The sequence below is a fragment of the Cervus elaphus genome, chromosome 31 (assembly GCF_910594005.1).
Source record: "Cervus elaphus chromosome 31, mCerEla1.1, whole genome shotgun sequence".
Lineage (NCBI taxonomy): Eukaryota > Metazoa > Chordata > Mammalia > Artiodactyla > Cervidae > Cervus > Cervus elaphus.
The window spans coordinates 11265559-11282220 of NC_057845.1; the positions used below are offsets into that span (position 1 = coordinate 11265559).

Genomic DNA, 16662 nt, shown 5'->3' on the forward strand with positions numbered 1-16662 from the left:
CACATTCTTTGGCATTGCCTTTCTTTGGGATTGGAATGAAAACTGACCTTTTCCAGTCCTGTGGCCACTGTTGAGTTTTCTAAATTTGCTGGCATATTGAGTGCAACACTTTCACAGCATCATCTTTCAGGATTTGAAATAACTCAAATGGAATTCCATCACCTCCACTAGCTTTGTCCGTAGTGATGCTTTCTAAGGCCCACCTAACTTCACTCGCATTCAAGGATGTCTGGCTCTAGGTGAGTGATCACACCATCATGATTATCTGGGTCATGAAGATCTTTTTTGTACAGTTCTTCTGTGTATTCTTGCCACCTCTTCTTAATATCTTCTGTTTCTGTTAGGTCCATACCATTTCTGTCCTTTATTGAGCCCATCTTTGCATGAAATATCCCCCTGGTATCTCCAATTTTCTTGAAGAGATCTCTAGTCTTTCCCATTCTGTTGTTTTCCTCTATTTCTTTGCATTAATCGCTGAGGAAGGCTTTCTTATCTCTCCTGGCTATTCTTTGAAATTCTGCATGCAAATGAGACGGACTGTAAACTGCCAAACTTTCTGTCCGTGGAACTCTCTAGGCAAGAATACTGGAGTGGGTAACCATTCCTTTTTCCAGGGGATCTTTCCAACCCAGGGATCGAACCTGGGTCTTCTGCATTGCAGGCAGATTCTTTACCATCTGAGCTACGAGGGAAGACTTCATATGAATATGTAAATATTTATATATTACACTATCAGATGTAAAATGATAGTGAGAAGTTGCTAAGTAACACAGAGAGCCCAGCCTGGTGCTCTGTGATGAGCTAGAGGGGTGAGATAGGATGAGGGGAGGGAAGCTCAGAAGAGAAGAGATACATATATAATTATGACTGATTTGTGTTGTTGTACAACAGAAGCCAACGCAAACTTTTAAGCCAATTTCCCACCAGTTAAAAAATAAATAAAAATAAAATATATAATTTTCCTGAAATTGATTATGAATATGTGTATATCTGAGAGAATTAAGGATTTGAGAAGTTAAAGTCATTTTTATTTCCATGTAAATCATTTCATAAAGTTGGTATCTCCTAATGACACCAAAACACTGACAAATCTCTGGTTAATGTAAGTGTTAAAAGTCACAAAATGAACCTGAGATCACAATTACCTGAATTCAAATACTAACTAGACATATCCAGGCAAATTAAGAAGAACCCAGGGACAGTCTTACCCAAACATCAAACAAAACGAGATGCAGGCTTCCTTTCTTCTGAAAAGTCTCCAGGCCTCAATTATACTCACATTTTTAGTTTTTGGGCTCAGATCATTTCATTTATTACTTTTTTAATATCTCTGTACAATTCTTATTACCTTTTCAAAAAGTACTGAAGTATCACTCTGAACTAAGATAAGTGTCTGGACTCATTATTGACAGTGGGATTGTTGCAGAAATTAGCACCTCCAGCTGGCGATTTATTATGTAAGTGATAATGTTTGGGTAACAAAAAGTGTACTAATATGTCTCTGGTCAATAATGTGTTCACAGCAATAGGAAAATTAGAGGAAGAAAAGTGACCAGACAGAAAAATAATGACTTCAAAGCTAAAATACCTTGAAAATGGTCACATCTCCATTCTTTAAATCAGTTTTACATCTTGCCTCAACTGATAATCATTTATTGTTAACTTCACTGATTTTTGTCCTAAAGGTGTCCTATGGGCCTAGGAAATGAGAAGTCAAACTAAATATTAGTGGCTGGAATTCATGCAGTCAAATCAGAGATAAAGACCAAGCTTGCTGGAAGAATTGACAGAGCTGGAGTTAATTTATTTACCCATAGAAGAAGACACATACACAGGGAGGCGATCAAAAACTGATGATGGCAAACTGCTCAGAAAATGTGTGGTCACCTGCCCTGTTGCATTTTTAGAGGAAGAGATAAAAAATTCATGTGTGTGTGTATGAGTCCCTCAGTTGTGTCTGACTCTTTGCCACCCTGTGGCCTGTAGCCCACCAGGCGCCTCTGTTCATGGAATTCTCCAGGCAAGAATACTGCAGTGGCTAGCCATTCCCTTCTCTAGAGGATCTTCCCAGCTGAGGGATCGAACCCCATCTCCTGCATTACAGGTGGATTCTGTACCATCTGAGCTGCCAGAAAAGTCCCCAATAATTGATGACTAGAGGTCAAATGACCTGCCAGTGCTGTTAACAGCATCCCTCCATCTACTGATTCAAAGGGATCAAGTCCTTACATCCTCCCAACACTTCCCATTTCCATGTCACTTCAGCATGCTCTTCCACGGCAAGCAAGGTACTGTGCCCAGCTTTGCTCTTGGTTTCCCCCCGTGCCACAAACACTGACCAAAACCAACACCACTGTGAGCGTCAGGGACTCGCCAAGCGCACAGAACTTCAGGTCCTCTCTAGGAAGCCTGGGGTTTCCCAGCCACAAAGCTTTGTGCTGCCTTCACGATGTGCTGGTCTGATTTGGAGCAAAAACAGATAGAACACAAGAAGTGAGAGCAGATAAAGAAATCAAAGTTGAGATTGTGCCGAGTGTTGGAAACATTGATTGGACCTCACTTTGAACCAGAAGGGAACTCTTTAAAGTTCTGTTTGGGAACAGATCACCATTTAAAGTTTCCGAAGAGTGACACTGAAACTCATCTTTACACATTGTATGCCGGGAGACACGGACGCTTGGTCGTTCCTTTTGTGTTATTGACCTGCATGGCAGAACATTCACGAACAGAGAGCAAAGTTTAGCTGCAATGCAGGATATTTTTTTGCTGATGTTCTCATTTTTTCTTGCCTTGTTATTTGTGTTGAAATTTGATTCAAGAATATTATTTTAGTATATAAAAACAGGATAGAGGCATAAAAAAATCTTCCAGCAGTACTAATTCATTCTTAGGAATATGAATTTCACTCTTAAAACCATAAATGAAAAGCTGAAACAAGCAAAACACAATTCGCTGTTTTGAGGCTGCTTTTGGAAATTTGTTTGCTTAAATGTTTCATTCTTCTTTTTTTCATCATCAAAATTGAGACCAGAGAGATCTGAGGATTTCCAAAATAAAAGCTTCTGTTACTAATTCCACTTAAGGTCAGCATATATGAGGGACATGTGGATTTTGGAAATAAACCACCCCTAATTATTGTTTTGACACATTTAAATTTCAAAAGAGAGATTAAAACCTGAACAAAGGACCGTCACTTCTGCCTGTGACACAGTCACAGTAACTGGACTCGCCTGCTCGTTACAAACAATGATTAGAAACTGAAAATACATGCAAAACTGCTATTTTTAGGCACTGGGCAACCGGCAGTCCAGGATTGCGTTACCTAAGAGAGGAGAAAAAAAATGAACTATACACAGCAACTTTCCATTTTCTAAATTTCAAAGCAGGGAAGAGGAGCCCAGGCAAAGCATAGCAGTCCTGCTGAGCTGTTGGGGTAGAGATTAAAGTTCTCAGAGGCTGAGAAAGCTGGATTTGCAAAGCAGAATACAAAAGATGAGAACGCTCCCAGAGAAACAGCTCCAGGAACAGGCATTGGCTTCCTGAGACTTTCACTTAATACTAAGCAACACATGAATGGTAAAACTAAGCAGTGTGTGGGGTAAACGCCTAAGAAGCTGGGCAAAAATGATCAGCTACAAGAGAACTGTAAACTGAATAAATTTTAAAAAAAAAAACTCACTCAGAGGTGGGACACTATCTTGTATTGGCTACCCAAACTGAAGTTATTGAATACCTGAGATATTCAATAGAGACCCCAGAAGTCTTCATGGTAGATCTATCCCGTGTCACTCTTAAAAAGCTGAAAGGTAACTTCACACTAATTTATAAGCAATTAAATTTCCTGTCAAAATATACTTCAGTCCTCTCTAAATGAAGACAGAAAATTCTATGCACTTATCAGAACAATATTCACAATGACTATAATCATTTAAATTTTTCTCTAAACATGAAGCAGGAAAATGAAGCTCATTGTTGAAGCTCATTGTCAGGAGAAATGCTTGTTAATAGCAAAGAACTCAGAAATGACAGAAGCAATGCAGCTAGCAGACAAATCCATTAAAACAATGTTATAAATATTCCTAAGGATTTAAATGAAAACAAGAATCTAATGAGGAGAGAAATGAAAGGTTAAAAAAAGAAATATGGCTTATAAGGCTTACAAACAATATCTGAGAGGAAAATTTAACAGGAAGGACTTAACTGCAGATTAGAGAGAGGGGATAAAAGTGTTAATAAGCTTGAAGACATAGTAGAAGTGGAAACTAAAGTACTGAGGAGAAAATGTTTGAAAAGTAAGTAAACAGAAACTCACTTACCTGCAGAACAACAGGGATTCCTGAAAAAGAGGAGAGGAGACAGATTAAAAGGGAAAAAAAGAGAGAGAACAGGCAAAATTTCAGAATGTCTTTAAAACCACTTTATAGAGGTATGATTGACCAACTCAAAGCAATACATATTTAATGTAAAGGTCTGTATAGTCAAAGCTATAGCTTTTCCAGTAATCAAGTACCATACCAATGTGAGAGGTAGACTACACAGAAGGCTGAGCACCAAAGAATTGATGCTTTCAAACTGTGGTGTTGGAGAAGACTCTCGAGAGTCCCTTGGACTGCAAGGAGATCCAACCAGTCCATTCTAAAGGAAATCCAACCCTGAATATTCACTGGAAGGACTGATGCTGAAGCTGAAGCTCCAATACTTTGGCCAACTGCTACAAAGAGCTGACTCATTAGAAAAGGCCCTGAAGCTGGGAAAGATTGAAGGCAGGAGGAGAAGGGGATAACAGAGGATGAAATGGTTGGGTGGCATCAGTGACTTAATGGAAATGAGTTTCAAGAAACTCCAAGAGATAGTGAAGAACGGGGAAGCTTGGCATGATGCAGTCTACGGAGTCTCAGAATCAGACACAACTGATCAACAGAATAACAAAAATGGACAACAGACCTAATGAGTTTGGAGATAAGTATACATCCATGAAATCATCACCACAATCTATGCCATAAATATGCCTATCACCTCCAAAATGTTCCTTCTACCTTCTTTATTTAATTATTTTTGTGATAAGACAAAAAGCTTTACTGTCTTAGAAATTTTTAGTTTCCAATAAATTTTATATTATTAGCTAAAGGCACTATGCTATACAGCAGATTTCTAGGACTTACATAACTCAAACTTTGTACTCTTTGAGTAATACTTCTATAAATCCACAGAACCAGGAAATTCAAAAAACAGGATAAAGACAAGGAAAACCACAAGAAGTCATATCTTAGTCACATTATTGAAAACCAGTGAAAAAGAGAAGTGTCCAGAAAGAAAAAAAAAAAAAAAACCTGACTTTGGCTCAAATGATTGTAATGGTGAATTCTATGGAACACTGAAGGAAGAAAATATAATCTTACATAAACCCAGAAATTAGAAGAGAAGGGAAAAATTCCCAACTTACTTTGCAATTGTTTTGTTCAGGTTACCAGAACAGAGATATTATAAGAAAACTACCAAGTTTCTAAACACAAAAACACCAAAGATTAGCAAACCTAAGTGAAACTGAAAGTCCTGTCAGACTCTTTGTGATCCCAGGGACTGTATAGTCCATGGAACTCTCCAGGCCAGAATACTGGAGTGGGTAGCCTTTCCCTTCTCCAGGGGATCTTCCAAACCCAGGTTTCCCGAACTGCAAGCAGATTCTTTACCAGCTGAGCCACAAGGGAAGCCCAAGAATACTGGAGTGGGTAGCCTATCCCTTTCTCCTGTGGATCTTCCCAACTAATTATTAACCAATCTTGCATTCCTGTGATAAACCAATCGGTTTTCGTGTTAACTTTTTAATTGTTGTAGCAAACCTAAGTTAACACAGAATAACTGATTGGTTTAGCACAGGAATGCAAGATTGGTTAATAATTCAATAGCAATCCAGGTTACTCATCATACTAAAAGAAAAAGGGGAAAACAATGTATTATCTCAATAAACAGGCAGACGAAGCATTTGACAGTATTCAACATCTACTCAAGCTCAATGCTCTTAAACAGAATAAAAGGAGACTGTCTTTATTTGCAGATAATATGATAGTATACATTAAAAAAAAAAATCAGTCTACCAAAAAAAAACCTACCTAGAACATCCTGATAAATTTACAATAATGTAAGGTCATAGGATGTAATACTGAAGATCAATATCAAAACTTAATATAAAATCTATTCTAATTCTATATACTAGCAGCAACAATGGAAAAATAAAGTATTTAGGTACCATTTCCAGTAGCATAAAAACATAAAATACTCAGATATGTATATAAATATAGGCATGTAAGACTTCTATAGTGAAAATCATAAAACATTACTGAGAGAAATTAAGAAAAATAAATGGAGAGATACACCATGTACATGGATTAGAAGATAATACTAAAATATCAGTCCTCCTAAATCAATGTACTGATAATTGCAATCAAAATTTCAACAAGGATTTTTTAAAAATAAAAGCTAACAAACTGATTCAAAAATCTAGTTGAAATTTCAAAGGTGATAAATTTTTTAAAATTTAAAATTTTTTAAAATTTTAAAAAATATTTTAAATTTAAATTTTTTTTAATTTTTTAAAAAATTAAAAAAAATACTTGAGAAGAAATCCAGAAAAAATACTGGAGAAGAAATACTGAATTAAAGACTTATTATAAAGCTTCAGTAATCAGACAGGGTAGTATTTTCAAATGTATAAACATATTGCTCAGTGAAATATAATAGAAATCTTACAAATATATCCACATATATACAGTCATTTGATTTTCAATAAACATGCTAAGGAAATACAAGGTCAAAATACAATAAATGATGGTGGAACAACTGAATATCCATGTGGGAAAAAAAATACACTTCAACACATATCATAACATACAGACAATTTTCTCAAAAGTGGATCCTAAATATAAGTATAAAAGCAAAAGGTGCAAAGCTTTCAAAAGAATACACAGAAAAATAACCTTTAAGGACTTGATGAAGACATGGATATTTTAAGATATAAACAAGTTGTTCATGCCCAAATAGTGTATGAATACTACTCAGTAATAGGAAAGAATTTGCGTGATCAAACGAGAGCATGGTTGAGTGTCCAAAACACTCTCCTAAGGTTCAGAAGGCGCACACTTGGTGGGACCCACTGGTGGCTGGTGCAGGACACAGGCACATGGCCAAGGCTTGTCCAATCAGAAGAATCCATCACTCTTCAGAGTTGGAGCTCGTGAGACATAGAAACAGAGACAATAGGAAATCTGTTCCAATACCAGCTGCACCACATCCATTTTCCAGGGCATCAGTAGCAGTGGTGCCTCCAGAGGCCTCCAGGAATTAGAGCTAGAAGTGGAGGCTATATAATCTGAGACACCAATTTGTACAGTTGAGGTAGTATCAGTGTCCTCTGTATAAAGGATCTGTGGCTTTATCAACGTCTGTGCAGTTCTGGCTAGCTCCCTGCCTCCTTTATTCATGACAATTCCCTGAGTTTCGTTCTCAGTTTTTTTTGGCAAATTTGTGAGTTACTTAACATCCATTCAGTGTTCTTTTTTTGAAACGGTTTCTTCTGGCTGTTCGTCGCTACTGAGAACTCTAATATAAATTGCATCAATCATACATACAGTGATGATTTGAAAAGTTATATCTCTAAGTTTGACGTTATCTACAATCACACATTGTACAGACAGTCGTGATCAAAACAGTCCCCAAGGGAAAAAAAAATACAAAAAGGCATAATGGTTGTCTGAGGAGGTCTTACAAATAGCTGAGAAAAGAAGAGAAGCTAAAGGCAAAGGAGAAAAGGAAAAATATACCCATCTGAATGCAGAGTTCCAAAGAATAGCAAGGAGAGCTAAAAAAAAAAAAAGTCTTCCTCAGTGATCAATGCAAAGAAAGAGGAAAACAATAGAATGGGAAAGACTAGAGATCTCTTCAAGAAAATTAGAGATACCAAGGGAACATTTCATGCAAAGATGGGCACAATAAAGGACAGAAACAGTATGGACCTAACAGAAGCAGAAGATATTAAGAAGAGGTGGTAAGAATACACAGAAGACCTGTACAAAAAAGATCTTCATGACCCAGATAACCACGATGGTGTGATCACTCACCTAGAGCCAGACATCCTGGAGTGTGAAGTCAAGTGGGCCTTAGGAAGCATCACTGTGAACAAAGTTAGTGGAGGTAATGGAATTCCAGTTGAGTTCTTTCAAATCCTAAAAGATAACACTATGAAAGTGTTGCACTCAATATGCCAGCAAATTTAGAAAACTCAACAGTGGCCACAGGACTAGAAAAGATCAGTATTCATTCCAATCCCAAAGAAAGACAATGCCAAAGAATGTTAAAACCACTGCACAATTGCACTGATTTCACATGCTAGCAAGGTAATGCTCAAAATTCTCTAAGCTAGGCTTCCACAGTATTTCCAGATATTCAAGCTGGATTTTAAAAAGGCAGAGGAACCAGGGATCATAGATGATAAAAATGTTAGATGATATTTAAATGATAGAAAAAGCAAGAGAATCCAGAAGAACATCTACTTCTGCTTCATTGATCATGCTAAAGCCTTTGACTGTGTGGATCACAACAAACTGTGGAAAATTCTTAAAGAGATGGGAATACCAGACCACCTTACCTGCAGCCTGAGAAACCTATATGGAGGTCAAAAAGCAGCAGTTAGAACCAGGCATAGAACAACGGACTGGTTCCAAATTGGGAAATGAGTACATCAAGACTGTATATTGTCACCCTGCTTGTTTAAATTCTATGCAGAGTACATCAGGCAAAATGCTGGGCTGGATGAAGCACAAGCTGGAATCAAGATTGGCGGGAGAAATATCAATAACCTCAGATATGCAGATGACACTATCCTTATGGCAGAAAGTAAAGAAGAGCAAAAAAGCCTCTTGATGAAAGTGAAAAAGGAGAGTGAAAAAGCTGACTTAAAACTCAACATTTGAAAAACGAAGATCATGGCATCCATCACTTCATGGCAAATAAATGGGGAAACAATGGAAACCATGACAGACTTTATTTTCTTGGTCTCCAAAAGCACTGCAGATGGTGACTACAGGCATGAAATTAAAAGACGCTTACCCCTTGGAAGAAAAGCTATTATAAACCTAGACAACATATTCAAAAGCAGAGACATTACTTTGCTGACAAAGGTCCATCGAGTCAAAGCTATGGTTTTTGCAGTAGTCATGTATGGGTGTGAGTGTTGGACCATAGAGAAGGTTGAATCCTGAAGAATTGATGCTTTTGAACTGTGGTGTTGGAGAAGACTCTTGAGAGTCCCTTGGACTGCAAGGAGATCAAACCGTTCAATCCTCAAGGAAATACAAATTGGAATGTGAAGTCAAGTGGGTCTTAGGAAGCATCACTATGAACAGTTAGTGGAGGTAATGGAATTCCAGTTGAGTTATTTCAAATCCTAAAGGATGACGCTGTGAAAGTGTTGCACTCAATATGCCAGCAAATTGTTGCCACTAAGGACTGATGCTGAAGCTGAAGCTCTGAAACTCTGGCCACCTGATGCCAGATGCTGGGCATGATTGAAGATCCTGATGCTGGGATTGATTGAAGGCAGGAGAAGGAGACAGAGGATGAGATGGTTGGATGGAATCACCGACGTGATGGACATGAGTTTGAGCCAGCTCTAGGAGATTGGTGAAGGACAGGGAAGCCTGGTGTTCTTGGGGTCACGAAGAGTCAGACACGTGTGAGCAACTGAATAATAACAACAACAGTCACAGAAACACCCTCTCCTTGAAATTTCTCTTGAATAAAACTAAGCATCTATAAAATAGAATTCTTGAGCACTTCCTCCCCCACAAAGTGGTAATCGGCCATCAAGGCTTAGAATTTTCTCTCCCCAGTACATCAGTTAGCAGGGACCAAACATCTCCATCTTTCTTTTTGCTTTTTTTCTCTTTTAATAATTTTCATTGACGTATAGTTGATTTACAATGTCAATTTCTGCTGTGCAGCAAAGTGACTCAGTTATATATATATGTGTGTGTACATATATATATTCTTTTTTAAATATTCTGATCCATTATGGTTTATCATACAGTGTGAAACATAGTTCTCTGTGACATACAGTAAGATCTTCTTGTTCGTCCATCCATCATTCTTACTATTATAATAATCATCCAATTCTTTAGCTATTGTATAGTCCAATGAATCCTTTTACACTTGCATCCCTTCCCAATTCCCAGAAGGCAGAAGTATCAACAAAGTCATGCTGCAGCAGGTCAGAGGTTGTCATCCCTTCACTCACCACAAACAACAGGACTTCTGTGTCATCTGCTGACTGTGTGATCCAATTCCAGAATGACATCCCAAGGGTCTGCTTCCTAGAGCCCATTCTAGTACCCAAGATCAGTGACATCGGATTGGATCCCCCAGAAGCAAATGCAATGATAAGGAATTTTCAGGAAGCAGTCTATTTGAAATATTTCCAGGACACAAGCGTAGGAGGGATAATGTGAGATCAGAACAGGGAGTAGCACAAAGAAGGGTGTGGTAGCCACAAAACCTCCACAGAGCACAACTTAAATGCAATAACTCAAAGGCATTCTGTGTTCCCTGAAGTCTCATGGACCAGCTGCCCCGATTGAGGGATGGAGTGTTTACACTCACCCACATATCAGCCCTTGGCTACGAGCTGTTCTCGGGGAGAGCTGAATTCTCAGGCATTTCCCCTCTGTGTGCTTGCAGACCAGGCAGGTTCCAGCAGCCCGGCAGAAGCGCAGCTGTTCGTTTTGTGCCTCTCCCGCTAGGCCGTGGGTCGCCTGAGGTCGGAAGCCCAGGCAGCCTCCGCAGCACTGTGTGTGGGGCCAAGAAGGGTGCAAGATGCCAGCAGCGCTTTTGCATTCAATCAGAACGATCCTGAGTCCCAGGCATCAGAGTGTGAAATCCTGACGATGTTCCTTAAGAAGCAGTATTTTGAGGAAACTGTGGGAAGTCATTTAAATAAGGATCAACAAATGCATCTAGGATGTGATAAGGAGACAGCAGAGGTTTAAGACCAAGTTCAGAAATCTAAAGGAGTCCATAAACTAGCTGGATGGAAGTGGATTAAATTAAGAGAGAGTAGAGGCATTTTCCAATCAAAAATACAAGCAAGTGGAGAACAAAGTATGGAAAACAGGGAGGGGAAAGGGAGAAGGTGGGATGAATTGGGAGATTGGGAGTGATTTATACACATTATTGATGCTATGGATAAAATACATAACTAATGAGAACCCTGCTCAGTGCTCTGTGGTGACCTAAAGGGGAAGGAAATCCATAAAAGAGCGATATATGCATATAGTGGATTCACTTCACTGTATAGAAATGAATACAGCATTGTAAGGCAACTATACTTCAATATAATTATATATATTATATTAGCAATGCATTATATAAGCAAATATATATGTTATCTAAGCAAATATATAAGCTTATATATATATGTATATATATATAAAAGCAAAAAATTTTCTAACGTCATGCTTGTAATTTTTGACATGGGTTAGTCTGAAGAATTAAAGACAGCCAAGGAAGAAAGACATGGGAGCTTCAAAAGGGAGAGGATATGTGTATACCTATGGCTGATTCCTGTTGAGGTTTGACAGGAAACAAAAAAATTCTGTAAAGCAATTATCTTTCTTTTAAAAAATAAATACTTTCATTTTAAAAAAAAAAAAGAAAGACTAGGGAGAACATTCAGTGACTTTGACTATTGATAATTAAATATTTGATAATGACTATTTGATAACTTGTTCTCAGAAAAAACAAGGTTTTCTCTAAGGAACTGTGAAGTTACATGGCAGAATCAGAATCGAACTATAAGTTAGTTGAAAAACATACATAATCGTCACTCTATGGGACAGAAAATGAGGAGATTGTGCATCTAGGCAATTTAGACATTTTTGAGCCTCTAATGAGTACAAACTAGAAATGGACTATCCAATAGAAATACAATGCAAGCTACATGTGTAATTTTAAGCATTTTGGCAGTCACATCAACAAAAAAATTTGAAGCAACAGGTGAAATTATTATTAATAATATGCTTTATTTAAACCAATGTATTTAAAATATTTCTTTCTTAACATATCATTAATATAAAAATATTCATGAGATATTTGGTGTTCGATTTGTAAATTTAAAGGAATTGAAATTAAACTGAAAATTCAGTTTTTCTGTCTCACTAACTAGGTTTCAGGTGCTCAATGGTCACCCATGACCCATGACTACTATATAGGACAATATATCAATAGTACTAGAAGCAAAGACTATGACAATGTGAAACTATCTGAAAAAAATCTGAATTAAATGAATATTATATCAAATGCTTACCATTGATATAATTTTTCACCTTCTTTCCAATGGGCACATCTTTTAAATTTTACTTGTTGAAAGCTTCTTAATGCCAGATCATCAATGAGGCTACTGCAGAAGCCAAAGCAATCACCCTTTACTGCACAGCATTCTGAGTTAAGCTGCTTTTATTTAGAATGTTGGCCTCTCTGGAATGTTCCATGACTTCAACTTGATCTTGCCACTCATTTGCCAGATGTGCTGCCATGTAGTAATGATGTTCTCACTGTGGCATGAAGAGATGAACCCATGAGAAACATTTAGAGAGTTCTGAATAGTTTTAAAATGTATATCAGACTGAATACTTCTCAGATTCCAAATAACTGTCATTGGTCTTATCTAGCCCAGATCAAGACACAGCAACACAGAAAATGTAAATTCTAAAAATAAGACAATACTTTAAAATTTTCTTTTGGTAACTTATTATGATTCCTTCTCCTTTCCTCCTCCTAGCCTTAGTGGGAAAAAAAAGAATTATACAAAGTCAACTTGTTGCATACTGTAATAAAGCTATACCATACCTGACAACATTTTTGTAGCTAGAAATCTATTCTTCTATTAGAAGATCAAGGATACCTATTATCTATGAAAAATTATCAGGAAATATAATTGAATCAAGCAAAATTATGTAGGCATTTCTCAGGGAATTAGTTTTGATTTTGGTAGCAAGCTCAAAATGGTTTCAGGATCAGTAACTTCAACTTCAAACCTCTCCTGAAATAACTCCCCGATGCACAGAAAGCCACATAATTTTGTTGCCAATTGTGGTCTGAATTAGTTTAGTCCAAGGAATTTCTCCAAGTTTTTGCATATGTTTCATTACCTTCAATTAATGACAGCCTGAAAGGAGGGCAGAGTTGACTAAGAAAATGCTAAAATAAATGTTTGTAAAAATTTGACCAAGAAGAATTACCAAGTTTTCATCACCAACATGCCATTCTACATTCGATATCATAGTATTGAGTTGGCCAAGAAGTTCATTTGTTTTGTTCTATAAGCTCTTGTATAAATATCTTGATTACCATTTATGGGTTAATATCTCAGCATCCACCTCACTCACACCCTCTATCCCAGATTGTGATAAGGACTCACAAGACAAATGAGGTTCTATCTTGGATTCTGTTTGATCTCCACACACCTGCTCATCTCATCTGTACTACAAAGAAGTGGACTGTGCTATACAAAGAAGCTAGCACAAAATCATTTAACACTGCTGCAACTGTATTCCAAATGAAATGGATTGAAATAGCAGCTTTATAAATATCAACTAGTTGATCAAATTAGTTTGATTAAGAGATCAAATATCTCTTAATTTGGTAGTATCGAAACATACACAAACACTTCTAACACTCTCCAGAACCGTGGAATCAAAAGCCAACTAATAAAGTGAAGTTTTGAGATTTTTCTCTATCAATTAGTGCTACAGATCTGCAGAAAACCACTTGTTTGCAACTTGTAGCTAATTCTATATTCAAATATAGGCAGTCTTGGGAATTTGAGATTGACGTGTACACATTGCTGTTTTTACAGCAGATAAAAAACAAAGACCTACTTGTTTGTTTAGCATAAGGAACTCTATTCAATACTCTTTAATAACCTAAAAAGGAAAAGAATTTGAAAAATAAAACTAATAGATATATGTATTTGTATAACTGAATCACTTTGCTACACACCTGAAACTAACACAATACTGTCAATCAGCTATGCATATGTCCATGCACATGTGCTTAGTCGTGCCCAACTCTTTGCGAGCCCATGGAGTATATAGTCCAACAGGCTCCTCTGTCCCTGGAATTTTCCAGGCAAGAATACTTGAGTGAGTTGCCATTTCCTCCTCCAGGGGATCTTCCCAATCCAGGGATCAAACCCACGCCTCTTGGTCTCTTGCATCTCCTGCATTAGCAGGCAGATTCTTTACCACTATACCACCTGGGAAGCCAGTCAGTCAAACTATACTCTAATACAAAGTAAAAAACAAAAAAAATTAATAAAAATAAATTTTAAAAAAGGTTAAACAAACAGAAAAAAAATTGAAAACCAATAAACAAACAAACAAATCAAACAAACAGCGACAACAACAAAATGAGTCTAGTCAGTCTGGCTCATATCCTTGACCACATCCCTGACAGCATCAGTAGCATAGATACAGTCAGCCCTCAGTATTCAGTTTCAGAACCACAGAGAGGGAGAGATGACTGAACCACGCCATTTTAAAAGGGATCTGAACATCCGTGGATTTTGGTATCCACTGGGATCCTGGACCGAATCTTCTACGTACATTTGGGAAGGACTGTACGCATTTTGGGAATGAACTTAAGAGATTGTCTAGCCCAACCCACAAATAGATGTTTAATATGCTCAATTTCACCCCCTGACAGTGTATTAAATCTCCTAGCAGTAAGGATAGGAAAATATTTCAGAAGCAGAAGGAATATGTCAGGTCTTTTTCCTGTGTGACAAATTAAAATACTTTTTAAATTTACTCCTTAGACAGCTCTGCTATATGATTTCCAAGTTTGAAGAGTTGCTTCTTTTATTTGCTATTCCATAATCATCTTTTCTACTGAGAGAATGAAAAGAAAGGAGAAAAAGGATTACATCCACAAGAAGCAAAATAATAAAAGTAAATAAGTGAACTATAAATCATTATTTTCTAGGACATCTCTCTAGCTTGGAAAAATAAAAGAAACTGAACATTTTTTCAGAGAAAATTATAATATCAACTGCATAGATTGATATTAAACCAGTTATAACATGTCTAATATAATAACCACTTTTCTCACAAAAAATGCTAGTTAGGTTTTCAAATCATGTCTAAAGTTTCATTTTTATTTTACCCTACCAAAGAATGTCAGCTTTCTCAAGATTGAGCTCATCATGGTTCGCAGAAAAAAAATTGTTATACTCTTCAAAAAATTATTAGAAATGAAAGAAAACAGAAACATCATCAAAATTGTGATTTAAAATATATATCAACTTAAGACACTTACAGAGTCTTCAGAATCAATCATAATACCAGCTCCTTTAACTTGTTTTCTCCGAAAGGATAGTGTAGGGAATCATCACAGTGATCTCTAAGCATAACTTCTTCCCACATTCACCTAAACATCCTTCAGGGTGATTTGACTTTGAGCGCCAGGACTGTCTGGCATAGCAGACAAACCCATAGTTGGCACAGCTATCTCCCTAGCTCTGGAATGAGATTAGAGATGGAGGAAATATCAACATCGACTAAGGCCAGTGAAAATAACTCTAAACTCTCTCCTACTACCAAACAAACAACCGCAGCCACATCTTAAAAGCCACCATCAGGATGGCTGATTCAGGTTCCACAGCCTGAAGTGGCTTCTTCCATATCTTAGTCCTGTAATTAGTGGCGGGTGTTCCCTCCAGATGCTCAAGAGTTAGAGATTCGGTTTGAAGGTTGTTCAGAAGTGTATCCAAATAAGCCTGGATTTTTCTTCTGTGTGTGTTCCTCCCTTTTCTCATATGTTTTTATTTCCCACTCCACCTCCCCCCATCTATTCAAATTTCTCCTACAAAATCTATACACCATTTCCCTCCAATTCTAGAACTCCCGATTGTCTCATTAGTTCAGTGTTTATGACCTACTGTTTTTTAAATATCTCTTTCTAGAAATAGAAGTTAAATAATAGACCTAATACTTTGTCAAAGAGCACAGCTAACTTGAAGAAGATCCAAGTTCCTTTTAGCCAGAAAATGAATTTCTCATGCCCATACTTCACAAAGCTTCCTTTTGTTTTAAGAATTTTTCTAACCAGAAAACAATAAAAGCTTGAATCAGGGGCTTCCTTGGTGGTCCAGTGGTTAAGAATCCACTTCACAAAACAGGGCACGTAGGTTTGATCCTGGTCAGGGAACTAAGATTCCACATGCCACGGATCAACCAAGCCTGTACACCGCAACTGAGGTCCGCGCACCGCAGTGAAAGATCCCAGGGGACTCAGCAAAGACCCCCGCATGCTGCAGCTAAGGCCCAGTGCAGCCTAAATTAATTACTTTTTAAAAACTGCTTTGAGAAATTACCCCTTCTCTTGTTGTGGAACTACAATTAGGAACTCAGTCTTCTCCTAGCTAAGCAGTGGAGATGTTACTCAAGATTGGCAATAATTCAGAGTGCTCTGGAATGTGAATGTTGAGCAAAGAGACTGAAATTCGTGGTTTATTCTATAGTTCTTGCTCTGATTTCTGAGCCTGTTTCTCCAGACTTTACGTTAAACTGAGAACTTAATAACCCACCACAATCATCTTTGGTTCATGTTAGTCAA

The 16662-nt window shown here is 37.4% G+C and overlaps 2 long non-coding RNA genes across 2 annotated transcripts; both read right to left on the reverse strand.

Annotated features, from left to right (window-relative positions):
- Positions 1-394: 394 nt before the first annotated feature.
- On the reverse strand, positions 395-5662 carry LOC122687569. Its single transcript, XR_006339173.1, has 5 exons — positions 5444-5662; positions 4317-4336; positions 2340-2459; positions 1589-1698; positions 395-682 (listed from the first exon to the last, which is right to left on the reverse strand). It is a non-coding gene; the product is annotated as an uncharacterized LOC122687569 (long non-coding RNA).
- Positions 5663-8168: 2506 nt separating this feature from the next.
- Positions 8169-15500, reverse strand: LOC122687570. Its single transcript, XR_006339174.1, has 3 exons — positions 15364-15500; positions 12353-12599; positions 8169-8219 (listed from the first exon to the last, which is right to left on the reverse strand). It is a non-coding gene; the product is annotated as an uncharacterized LOC122687570 (long non-coding RNA).
- Between the last annotated feature and the right edge of the window lie 1162 nt (positions 15501-16662).